We start from the raw sequence: 12280 nt of genomic DNA, 5'->3' as shown, positions 1-12280 counted from the left end.
TGCCCCTTATTTCTAGAAAGTAATCACTTTTTGCTTATGCTAATGAGTCAGTAAATAAGCAATCATATTTCTGTACTTACTGCACTTAATATAACCAGCTTCATGAATGTCTCTACAAGTGACAGGATTTCATTTTATGTAAGGATAATGCTCTAGTACTCATTCATCAACAGATGCTTTGTATGAGTTTACATTTTAGCTACTGTATATAGTGCTGTGATAAGCTCGTGAGTGAAATTATTTCTTTGGTATGAATTTTATTTCTTTTTGACATAATCAAATAAAGAGATTGTTGAATTATACTGTACTTCCATTTCTGACTTTTTACAATTTTAGTTATTTTGAGAACTTCATAAATGATCACTGCATTTACATCACTCCTGCTCCCTCTTCAAACTCCTCCTGCGTTTCAACCCTCCCTCCCAAATTCAGGATCTCTTCTTAATTGTTATTATTATATGTATATACAGATTATTGCTAAGTCAATTTAGTTTTGCTCATATGTACATGTGTCCAGATCTTACCACTTGAAATTAGAAAATCTATTCAGGAACTCACCTCTGGAGGACGCTGTTTCTATTTCAACAACCACTGACCACTAGTAGCTCTGAGGGGTCATGCGAATTTTCTTTTGTCTGTGATGACATTTTAACTGTTGTCAAAATGTGTCTCTTGTTCACACAATCATATTGTTGATATTTCATGGACACATTTTCCCTGTCATGTCTAGGGAACACTATCTAGTAGCAGGCATCTGGGCTATTTGGCTCTTAAAATCTTTCCATTCCCTCTTTCATAATTTTTCCTGAGCTTTAGGAGTATGTGAGACAACTAGGGAGCCTGCATGGGACTGACCTAGGCCCTCTGCATGTGGGTGACAGTAGCTTGATCTGTTTGTGGGGCCCCTAGCAGTGGGATCAGGACCCATCCCTGATGCATGATCTGGCTTTTTGGAACCTATTCTCTATGCTGAGATGCTTAGCCCAGCCTTAATGCAAGGGGAGGAGCTTGGTCCTGCCTCAACTTGATATGCCATGCTTTGTTAACTCCCATGGATTGCCTGCCCTTTTCTGAACTGAGGAGGAGTGGATGGGGTGGGTAGATGGGAGGTGGGGGAGGTAATGAGAAGAGAGGAGGGAGTGGAAACTGATTGGTATGTAAAATAAATAAAAAAAAATAAAAAAAAGAGTGTGAGAGAGACTCAGAGAGGCTAGGTAACAAGGAGGGCTCAAGGCAGGACACTTGCATCTCCTTGGGAAGGGGAAATAGAAGAGATTTCCAGGGTGGACTGTGGTCAGGTGGAGATGGAAACATGAGGGATCAGGTGGGAGATAGAGGGAGAGTACTGAGAGAGATGACTGGAAAGGGGGGTGCATTTCAGGGTCAGGTAGAAACCTGATTGAGGGAGACCAGCTCCCTCTTTTTTCCCCAGGGTACTCTTGAGGAGGGAGAAGCGAGGAGTATGGAGATAGAAATGTAGGGAGGAGAGAGAGACAGTTAGAAACATAGGATAGTTTGGGAGGGCCTGTCTCTACTAAAGGGCTTTTAAAGGAATGCCAAGGAGTGGAGAAAAAGACCTTCCACCTCCCCCAGCATAGCCAAGTGCAGACCATCCAAAACACCCGATGACCATGCACATGGTCAAGCCACCCCCTAATGCAGCCCTGGAAGCTCACTAAGACAAGCTCAGATCTCACACCTGGTGGAAGGCAAACTCCCAGGAATCTATAAGGATGATCCCAGCTAAGACTCGTAGCAATTACTGCCAGGTTCCTAAACAAATATAATTTCTATTTTCTAAATATGTATACTTACATCCACAGGTACGTGAGGCTTATCATCAGAGAAGCTTATTTGTGCAACAGACAATTAGTCAAAATGCAGAGTCAATCACTGGAATGTCCACCCCCAACTGATACATTTTGACTTTCTGAGGAATCTCCATAATGTATGTAGCCCATGTTTGTATTAACATTTTCACCAGCAGTGTATAGGAGTTCCTCCTTTTATACTTAGCAACATTTGTCACTTTGGGCCTTTCTGGGGATAGCAATTCTGATTGGGGTGAAAAAATACCTTATTGTTGCTAGATGTGGTATACATGTTGTATCCCAGCATTTAGGAGGCAAAGACTGTGAGCTCATGGCAAGCCTGGTTTATAAAGTGAGTTCTTCATCAAGAACTACATTGTGAGACTTTGTCTCAAAGCAAAGAAAAGCAAACAAAAGAACATCTCATTGTGGTTTTGAATACATTTCTCTGATAATGATTGAATATTTTTCATGTAATATTAACCATTTGTATATCTTCTTTTGAGAAATGTCTTTCCTGTGACTATTTCATTTTTATATCTGGTGGACTTTGAATTTTCTGATGGATTTTGAATTTGATTTGCTAGTGTTTGACAATAATCTATATTTTACTATATTTACTAAGTTATATTTAATTAATTTAATAATCTATATTTACTAAGCATGTTGTCCTATAGTGTTTGAATTTATCTGCTTTTGGTATCAGATAATATTGTTCATGTAGTGTAAATTTGACAGAGTTCTTTACTTTTATTTTTATTTTTAGAAAAACTGAGAAGGATTGTGCTACCATTCTTCAAATGTATTGTGTAATTTATCAGTCACCGTGTCTTGGACTTCTGTTTGCTGAAACACTTTAGATTTTTTATTCATTCTTATCTGCTCAGGTTTTATATTTATTTTGCATGTGCCTAGGCACTTGTCTGTGTCTTCTAGCTCTTATAATCTTTTTAATATATAGCTTAAAAATAACTTCTTCTAATCCATTGTGTTTTTTGATGTCAGTCAAAATTTCTCAATTGTGTTTTCTAATATTAGGCATTTGAGTCTTCTATAATTTTCTTTCCTTTCTTAGCCAAAGTTTTGTTGATTTTTTGTATCTTTAAAAAGTCCAATTAAGTTTTATTAGTATTCTGAATTGCCTACTTAAAGTGTTGATCTTTTTCTGTGCCTGATCTTTATTCTTTTAGCTCCTTTTGGATTTGGGTTGCTTTTGGTATTCTAGGTATTTGACATGAACCATTTGATTGTTTATTTGATAGCATTACTTCTTTGGTGTAGGAATTAATTGTTATGACCATCCCAACCAATACTGCTTCTGCTATATCCCATTGTTTTGGTTTCATTGTTTTGTTTTTATGTTCATTGTCTTCAAGGAACTTTTTAAAATTATTTTTACCTTGATCATTCTCATTCATGAGAATGTTGCTTAATTTTCATGTATTTTATGATTTCTAGTGTTCTTATTGTTAATTTCTATTTTCACTCCCTTGAGATCAAAGAAGATACTATTTGTTACTGAATTATAGTTTCTCCTCAGTTCTTGACTTCTCAAGAATATAAACAGGAAGTGGTGGCACGTGCTTTTTATCCTAGCACTTGGGAGTTCCAAGCCAGCCTGGTCTACAGATCTAGTTCCTGGACAGCCAGGACTACACAGAGAAAACCTTTCTCAAAAAAGAAGAGAAGGAGGAGGAGGAGGAGAAGGAGGAGAAAGGGAGGAGGAATCCAAGAGACATAGACAGATGTTTATTTAGTGAAACAAATCCAAAGTAAGGTAATGTATAGTTCAGAGGAGAAAATTTGAAGCAGTACGATCTTAAGGGAGAGTGGCAGCCCATTAGGTTTTGTGCTGTGAATTTTTCACAATTTTTTATGGTCCTCTCCCACTTCTGTTATGTTTATTATATCTCAACCCTTTGAAACCTCTTTCATTTTATACTACCTAAATGTGAAGGTGCTGGGGTCAAGATGTCCATGTGATTTTTTTCTTTTACTCAAAGGCAAACAGAAAATGTGATAATGAGTCTAGCAGTCTTCAGTGAAAGTCATCTTTGAAATCTAAGACTGAAAATTACTTGCAATCAGAAGACATTTATCCAGCAATCAGGTAAGGATTTGGAGGGAATTCACAGCCTCATTTATGCCTCTTAAACTTGCACTAGTGGATATTCTATACTGTTCTTTATTACCAGAAGAAGGGGCTGTTATAAGGGGAGTTTATAGCAGGTCTTTCTTTTGAACACCAGCTCCCAAATAATGACACAGAAACTTCTTATTAATTATGAAAGCTTGGCCTTAGCTTACGCTTGCTCCCAACTAGCTCTTAAAACTTAAATGAATCCATTTATAATTATCTATGTTCTGCCAAGTGGCTCATCACCTCTCCTCCATACAGTATGTCTGATTTCTTCTGCATCTCACTGGCAAATCTCACCTCTCTGATTCCTTCACAGAGTTCCTATCTCTGTCCGGAAATTCTGCCTATCCTCTCCTGCCTAGCTATTTGGCATTCAGCTCTTTATTAGACCATCAGAAAAAAAATGCCTTGGCAGAGACACATCTTCACAGTATACAAAAAGGTTATCCTACAACAGAAGTTGCTGGGTTTTAGAAGACTGTCTTCTGGAACTCAATAATAAGTGTCTACAACATAGTCTTAGCCCCTGGCTTTGTTAGATACTGTCTTTAATTAGGATAATAGGTTTTGTGGTAGGATAGTGTTCACCCAACTCAATCTTTTATTTGCTTAGACTGTGGGTTTTATTCCTGTTAGAAACTGGCCCTTCTACTCTTTCTGATGGTTTTCACTAACAATTTGAAGTATTTCTTCAATTTTTGAAGTATGTATCTACCTAAAACAGGGCTATGACATTCAGACATTACTGAAAATTGATGTAAATATTAGGTTCCCTTTTATAGGCAACTTTAAACAGGTCAGTTTTCTTATTGTGGCTCATCATTCATGCCTACAGTCTGACCTGTTTCATATGAAATGATACTAGAAAATCATATTAGCATAGGGATGTTAGCTCCAGTACTAGGTAGAAAAGTTATAATTTTATTGACTCTGTCCAAATTTGCCCTGGGATCTATTTCTGAGTTTCTAGTCTAGTTACCTTTTTGTTACTGATAAAATATTCTGATCAAAACACAAATTGAGGATGAAAGATTTTGTTTGTCTTACACTTTCCAAGTCACAGTCTATCATTGATGGAGGTCAGATTAGAAACTCAAGCACAAATTGAAGTAGAAACAATAGATGAATGGCCTACTCACTGGCTCCTGCTTGGCTAGGTTTTTTTTAAAAAAATATTTTTATTTTATAATTAATTTAATTTTACATATCAGCCACTGATTCCCCTGTCCTCCCTCCTCCCACCCCACCCTTCCCCCCAACACACTCCCCATTCCCACCTCCTCCAAGGCAAGGTTTCCCCTGGGGATTCAGCTCAGCCTGGTAGATTCAGTTAAGGCAGGTCCAGTCCCCTCTTCCCTACACCAAGGCTGAGCAAAATGTCTCAGCATAGGCCCTAGGTTCCAAAAAGCCAGTTCATGCACCCAGGACAGGTTCTGGTCCCACTGCCTGGGGGCCTCCTAACTAGTTGAAGCTAATCAACTTATATAGCCCAGGCCCACATGCTTAGGGCTGGGTCCATCCACAATTGGCTGGGCCCTCCATCACCCATTATCAAATCATCAATCTTTTAACATTCTCTCTTAGACATTGCTATAGGCCCATCTGATTTTGTCAATTCCTCAGTTGAAGTTCCCTCTTCCTAAGTGACTCTTAAGTTATGTTACAAGTTGACAAAAAAAAAAAATTAGCCAGAACAGATAGCAATGTTTTGTTCAGTGTGATACCTCAGTAAAACCCCCCACTCTATCCCCTACAGACAAAGAGAAGCTTAAACCAGGATTCCTAAGTGTAGATAAGAACTTAGACCCCTTTTCTCCAGGTGGCTGTATCTGCTACAGGGCTTTGGAAAACACAGTCAGGCTATTCGACCAAAAGACTAAAAAGGGAGATGGGTTAAAATAAATTATGTGGTCTGTGCCTTTAAGAACTAGCCTCACAAAGAAAGGGGAGAGTTCCTTCCAACCTCCCTGCTGTGAGTGAGAGATTTGGAAGAGCCTCCCTGGAGGCTTGTAAACTTAGAAAACACCTTACTTTTGCATTCTGTACCTAAAGTCTCCAGTGGTGGCTTTGGGGATGCGATCTAGGCACAATAAGACCCTCACTCTATTGTCTCAAAAAGGGGGCCTTAGACAAAGATATCTCAATATAGATAGACCCAGGCCAGTTTCAAGTCCCCAGAAATGATGGCACCAGCCCCAGGAACAAAAGAACAGAGTCAGGATGTCTGGTGGTAACCAATTAACCACAAGATGCCCCTCTCCAGAGATAACATGACCAGACCCGGGAGATGAGTTGTAAAACTCCTGACAGGGCAAACAGATAAGCTAGAATAAGATAAAGTCCAGGCCCGGGAAAAAATGGACCAATCAAGGATGGACCCGTACTAACTCCCTCCCCTCTAAGAAATTTTATGGGTTTTGCCTATAAAAACTAACTTCCCCAAGAAAGAGTAACTCTTCTCTGCCTCACTTGAGATGGCTTGAGTTGAGTTCCCTGTCATGACTTGTAACAGATAAACCTTGCTTTTGCATTCTGGTATGCTCGTCCTTGTTGGTCTCTCTGGGGGTTACAATCTGGGCACAACATTCAGAAGGTGGCTAAACCTAAGAGAACCTGCAATTTCATTCAATTAAGTACTGAGATTACATTTCAAGGTCCCAATCCTACAATGGCTGTACTTCCTTCACTAATGGCAACTGCCAGGTATGTGAATGTTAACACTGTGTATCTTAGAGGTACTATTTGGGTTTCCAAGGCCTCCAATATTTAATCAACATTTCTTATATTTATATCCCACCCTCTCCTTAGCTGTTCTTTCTCATCCCTGTCTCATTTGTAGTGCATAGAGAAGGCCACCCTGAGGTTTGTGGCTGAGGTGTTAGCACCTATTGTCAATTTTGGTATTTTTCTTTTCTTTTTTGGGGTACCGACTGATGAGATAGTCTTTAGGAGTCAGTTTTTCCTCAGTTGACTTAATTATGAGCTTTTCCCTTAATCTCTCTTGGAAATCTTATGGATTTTCTTTAGAAGTTTTGTCTATGGTGGTAATTCATTATAAATTACTAGATTAATTTAGTTTTCTTTCATCCCCTCATTTAAGCAAAAGAGCATGTGATTTCATGCCCAAGTTTCTCTTGGTGTCTTAGTCTCTGTTTCAGCCCTGCTGGGAGATGACAGTAGCTGCTAAAGACTGATTGGTATATGTCATGTATAGGCTATTCCCTAATAGACTGCTGTCTCCTTGATAGCATATAATTCATCTCAAGAACGAGTTGAAAGAGGAATTAGCTTTATATCTTTGCAGCTGAGAACAAAAGTAACTGTTGACTGTTAAAACTATTGGTAAACCTTTCTAAGTCATCTGAAAATATGCTCAGTTCTTGTTTTATCTTTTTTTTTATCCTACATGAATAATAGAACTTAGACTTTTACTGGTTGGTGTGTGGGTCTTCTAACTTGTAAATGACAAATCATAGGGGTATTAAAAGATTTTAGTTAACGAGGCAGAGGATATAAGGATAGTCAGATCTGTGACAAGGTAAAGATGCATTTCTTCATGGCAGAAGGTGTTCAGAGACTTAGTAGTCTTTCAAGCATGCCATTTCCTAAGTATCCATTGGTCTCTCACAAGTGTCAGTGGAACACAGTTAAGGTACTAGACTCCAATTTACAGGTCAAACAAAGGTCAGCATCATCTCTTAAAGCCGTAAAGATCTTACCACAAACAACTCTTATCTGTTTAACAATGCTGGAATCAATGGAAACCAGAAGAGGAAACAAGATTCCATAGAGTTGGAGTTATAGATGGTTGTGAGCTGCTGTGTTAGTGCTGAGAATCAAACCTGGGTTCTCTGGAAGAGCAGCAGTGCTCTTGACTACTGATTCATCTCCTCAGCCCCATGTTCTCTTTTTCTAAACATACTGAGTTCATTTAATTCTGCTAGTATCATCCCTCATGTTCCCACCCTCCCCCTTTTACCCCCAGTTTACACAGGAGATCTCTTATATTTCCCCTTCCCAGGGAAATTCACGTGTCTCTCTTTGGATCCTCCTTGTTACCTAGCCTCTCTGGGGCTGTGTGGATTGTAGCCTAGGTATCCTTTACTTTAGAGCTAATTTCCACTTATGAGTAAGTATATACCATGTTTGTCTTTCTCAGTCTGGGTTACCTCACTCAGGATTTTTCTAGATCCATCCATCCATTTGCCTGCAAATGAACACATGGAGACTTATTCTTCCTTTCTTTCTTTCCTTCTTTCCTTCTTTCTTTCTTTCTTTCTTTCTTTCTTTCTTTCTTTCTTTCTTTCTTTCTTTCTTTCTTTCTTTTTTTGTTGTTATTCTTATATGGAGCTAGTAATTGCTTCATTTCACCCTCCATTTTACTTTTCTTTGTTGGAGCCTTCCAACATTCTCTAACAGTCTATAAAATTGAAATGTTCCACATGGTCAGCCTGATAATTCCATAGTTCCTTTTCCTTCCTGCTTCTTGGAACCATGGCTCCCAGTCCCAGTGTGCACTGTGTCATCAGGCCAGAGGTATAACGTCACTCTGGGTATGTCTGTTTTGCTGCTTCTCCAGGGGTCCTGAATTCACGACATCTTTTCTTTTATTTTTCCATTTATTTATTTATTTATTTATTTATTTATTTATTTATTTATTTATTTATCTATTATCAGCTTGATACAGTATAAATTCTTATCTTTTTTAAAATTTAATTAATTTTATTTTACAATACCATTCAGTTCTACATATCAGCCACGGGTTCCCCTATTCTCCCCCTTCCCACCCCCTCCCCTTACCCCAGCCCACTCCCCATTCCCACCTCCTCCAGGGCAAATCCTCCCCCGAGGACTGCAATCAACCTCAGTCCAGGCAGGTCCAGTCCCTTCCTCCCAGACTGAGCCAAGTGTCCTTGCATAAGCTCCAGGTTTCAAACAGCCAACTCATGCAATGAGCACAGGACTTGGTCCCACTTTCTAGTTGCCTCCCAAACTGATCAAGCCAATCAACTGTCACACCTATTCAGAGGGCCTGATCCAGCTGGGGGCCCCTCAGCCTTTTGTTCATAGTTCATGTGTTTCCATTCATTTGGCTATTTTTTTTTTCAATAATTGAGTGAAACTGAAATTTATTATAAGCCACAGTCATCCTAGGGACCTCCATGCTATATATATAGCCTCCATGGTTCTATGGGTTGTGGTCTGATTGTTCTTTATTTTATATCTAGAATCCACTTATGAGTGAGTACATATGATGACTGTCTTTCTGGGTTTGGGTTACCTCACTCAGGATGATTTTTTCTAGTTCTATCCATTTGCCTGCAAATTTCATGCTTTCATTGTTTTTTCTCTGCTGAGTAGTACTCCATTGTGTATATGTACCACACTTTTTTCATCCATTCTTCCGTTGATGGGCATCTAGGTTGTTTCCAGGTTCTGGCTATTACAAATAGTGCTGCTATGAACATAGCTGAGCATGTATCTTTATGGTATGAATCAGCATTCCTTGGGTATATGCCCAAGAGTGGGATGGCTGGGTCTTGAGGTAGTTCGATTCCTAATTTTCTGAGAATCTGCCATATTGATTTCCACAGTGGTTGTACAAGTTTACATTCACACCAACAGTGGAGGAATGTTCCCTTTGCTCTACATCCTCTCCAGCATTGACTGTCATTGGTATTTTTGATCGTAGCCATTCTGACAGGTGTAAGGTGGTATCTCAGAGTCATTTTGATTTGCATTTCTCTGATGATTAAGGATGTTGAGCATTTCTTTAAATGTCTTTCAGCCATTTGTAGTTCTTGTTTTGTGAATTCTCTGTTTAGCTCTTTAGTCCGTTTTTTAACTGGACTGTTCCGTATTTCGATGTCTAGTTTCTTGAGTTCTTTATATACTGTGGAGATCAATCCTCTGTCAGATATGGGGTTGGTGAAGATCTTTTCCCATTCTGTTGGCTGTCTTTTTGTCTTATTGACTGTGTCTTTTGCCCTGCAAAAGCTTCTCAGTTCCGAGAGGTCCCATTTATTAATTGTTGTGCTCAGGGTCTGTGCTGTTGGTGTTTTATTTAGGAAATGGTCTCCAGTGCCAATGCGTTCAAGAGTGCTTCCTACTTCCTTTTCTGTTAAGTTTAGTGTAACTGGATTTATGTTCAGGTCTTTGATCCATTTGGACTTGAGTTTTGTGCATGGTGACAGATATGGATCTATGTGTAATCGTTTACATATTGAGATCCAGTTATGCCAGCACCATTTGTTGAAGATACTTTCTTTTTTCCATTGTATAGTTTTGGCTCCTTTGTCAAAATCCAGGTGTTCATATGTGCATGGATTAATGTCAGGGTCTTCAATTCGATTCCATTTGTCTGTATGTCAGTTTTTATACCAGTACCAAGCTGTTTTTATTACTATAGCTCTATAGTAGAGTTTGAGGTCAGGGATGGTGATGCCTCCAAAGGTTGCTTTGTCGTATAGGATTCTTTTAGCTATCCTGGGTCTTTTGTTTTTCCATATGAGGTTGAGTATTTTTCTTTCCAAGTCTGTGAAGAATTGTGTTGGGATTTTGATGGGGATTGCATTGAATCTGTAGATTGCTTTTGGTAAGATTGCCATTTTTACTATGTTAATCCTATCTATCCATGAGCATGGGAGATCCTTCCATTTTCTGATATCTTCTTCAATTTCTTTCTTTAGAGATTTAAAGTTCTTATCAAAAAGGTCCTTCACTTGTTTAGTTAGTGTTATCCCAAGGTATTTTATATTATTTGTGGCTATTGTGAAGGGTGATGTTTCTCTGACTTCTTTCTCAGCCCTTTTATCATTTGTGTATAGGAGGGCTACTTATTTTTTTGAGTTGATCTTGTATCCTGCCACTTTACTGAAGGAGTTTATCAGCTGTAGGAGTTCCCTGGTAGAGTTTTTAGGGTCACTTATGTATACTATCATATCATCTGCAAATAGTGAAAGTTTGACTTCTTCCTTGCCAATTTGTATCCCTTTGATCTACTTTTGTTGTCTTATTGCTCTAGCTAGAACTTCTAGTACTATATTGAATAAATATAGAGAGAGTGGACAGCCTTGTCTTGTTCCTGAATTTAGTGGTATCGCTTTGAGTTTCTCTCCATTTAATTTGATGTTTGCTGTTGGCTTGCTATTAATTGCTTTTATTATGTTTAGAAATGTTCCTTGTATTCCTGATCTTTTAAGACCTTTATCATGAAGGGGTGTTGAATTTTGTCAAAGGCTTTTTCAGCATCTAATGAGATGATCATGTGTTTTTTTTTCTTTCAGTTTGTTTATATGGTGTATTACATTGACTGATTTTTGTATGTTGAACCATCCTTGTATCCCTGAGATGAATCCTTCTTGGTCGTGATGGATGATTGTTTTGATGTATTCTTGGATTCGGTTTGCCAATATTTTGTTGAGTATTTTTGCATCAATGTTCATGAGGGAGATTGGTCTATAGTTCTCTTTCTTTGTTACATCTTTGTGTGGTTTTGGTATCAGGGTAATTGTAGCCTCATAAAAAGAGTTTGGTAGTGTTGCTTCTGTTTCTATTGTGTGGAACACTTTGAAGAGGATTGGTATTAGTTCTTCTTTGAAAGTCTAGTAGAATTCTTCACTGAAACCATCTGGTCCTGGGCTTTTTTTGGTTGGGAGACTTTTGATGACTGTTTCTATTTCTTTAGGGGTTATTGGTCTATTTAAATGGTTTGTCTGGTCTTGATTTAATTTTGGTATGTGGTATTTATCCAGAAAATTGTCCATTTCTTCCTGGTTTTCCATTTTTGTGGAGTACAGATTTTTGAAGTATGATCTGATGATTCTCTGGATTTCCTCGTTGTCTTTTGTTATGTCTCCCTTTTCATTTCTGATTTTGTTAATTTGGGTGCTCTCTTTTTGCCTGTATGTCCCTGTCAGCTGCCGCTGCCGGGCCCGTCTACCTCTGTGCGCCACCGCTGGGCCTGTATGTCTCTGCTGGCTGCCGCTGGGCCTATATGTCTCTGCCGGTTGCCGCCACGGGCCTACCTGCCTCTGCTTGTCGCTGCTGCCGGGGCCGGTCTACCTCTGTGGGCTGCCTCCGGGCCTGTATGTCTCTCCCAGCTGCTGCTGGGCCTGTATGTCCCTGTCGACCACCGCCGCTGGGCCCATCTACCTCTGTGGGCCGCCACAGGGCCTGTATCAAATCTTATGAATGCCTGGCCTTAGCTTGGCTTATTTCTAGCCAGCACAAGCAAATATAACACATCTTTATCTAATATTCTATAACACCACCATATCAATTTCTGAAGTGGCTGTACAAGTTTGCACTCCCACCAGCAGTGGTGGCG

This window comes from Peromyscus leucopus, chromosome X (assembly GCF_004664715.2).
Source record: "Peromyscus leucopus breed LL Stock chromosome X, UCI_PerLeu_2.1, whole genome shotgun sequence".
NCBI lineage: Eukaryota > Metazoa > Chordata > Mammalia > Rodentia > Cricetidae > Peromyscus > Peromyscus leucopus.
This window is presented reverse-complemented; position numbering follows the sequence as displayed.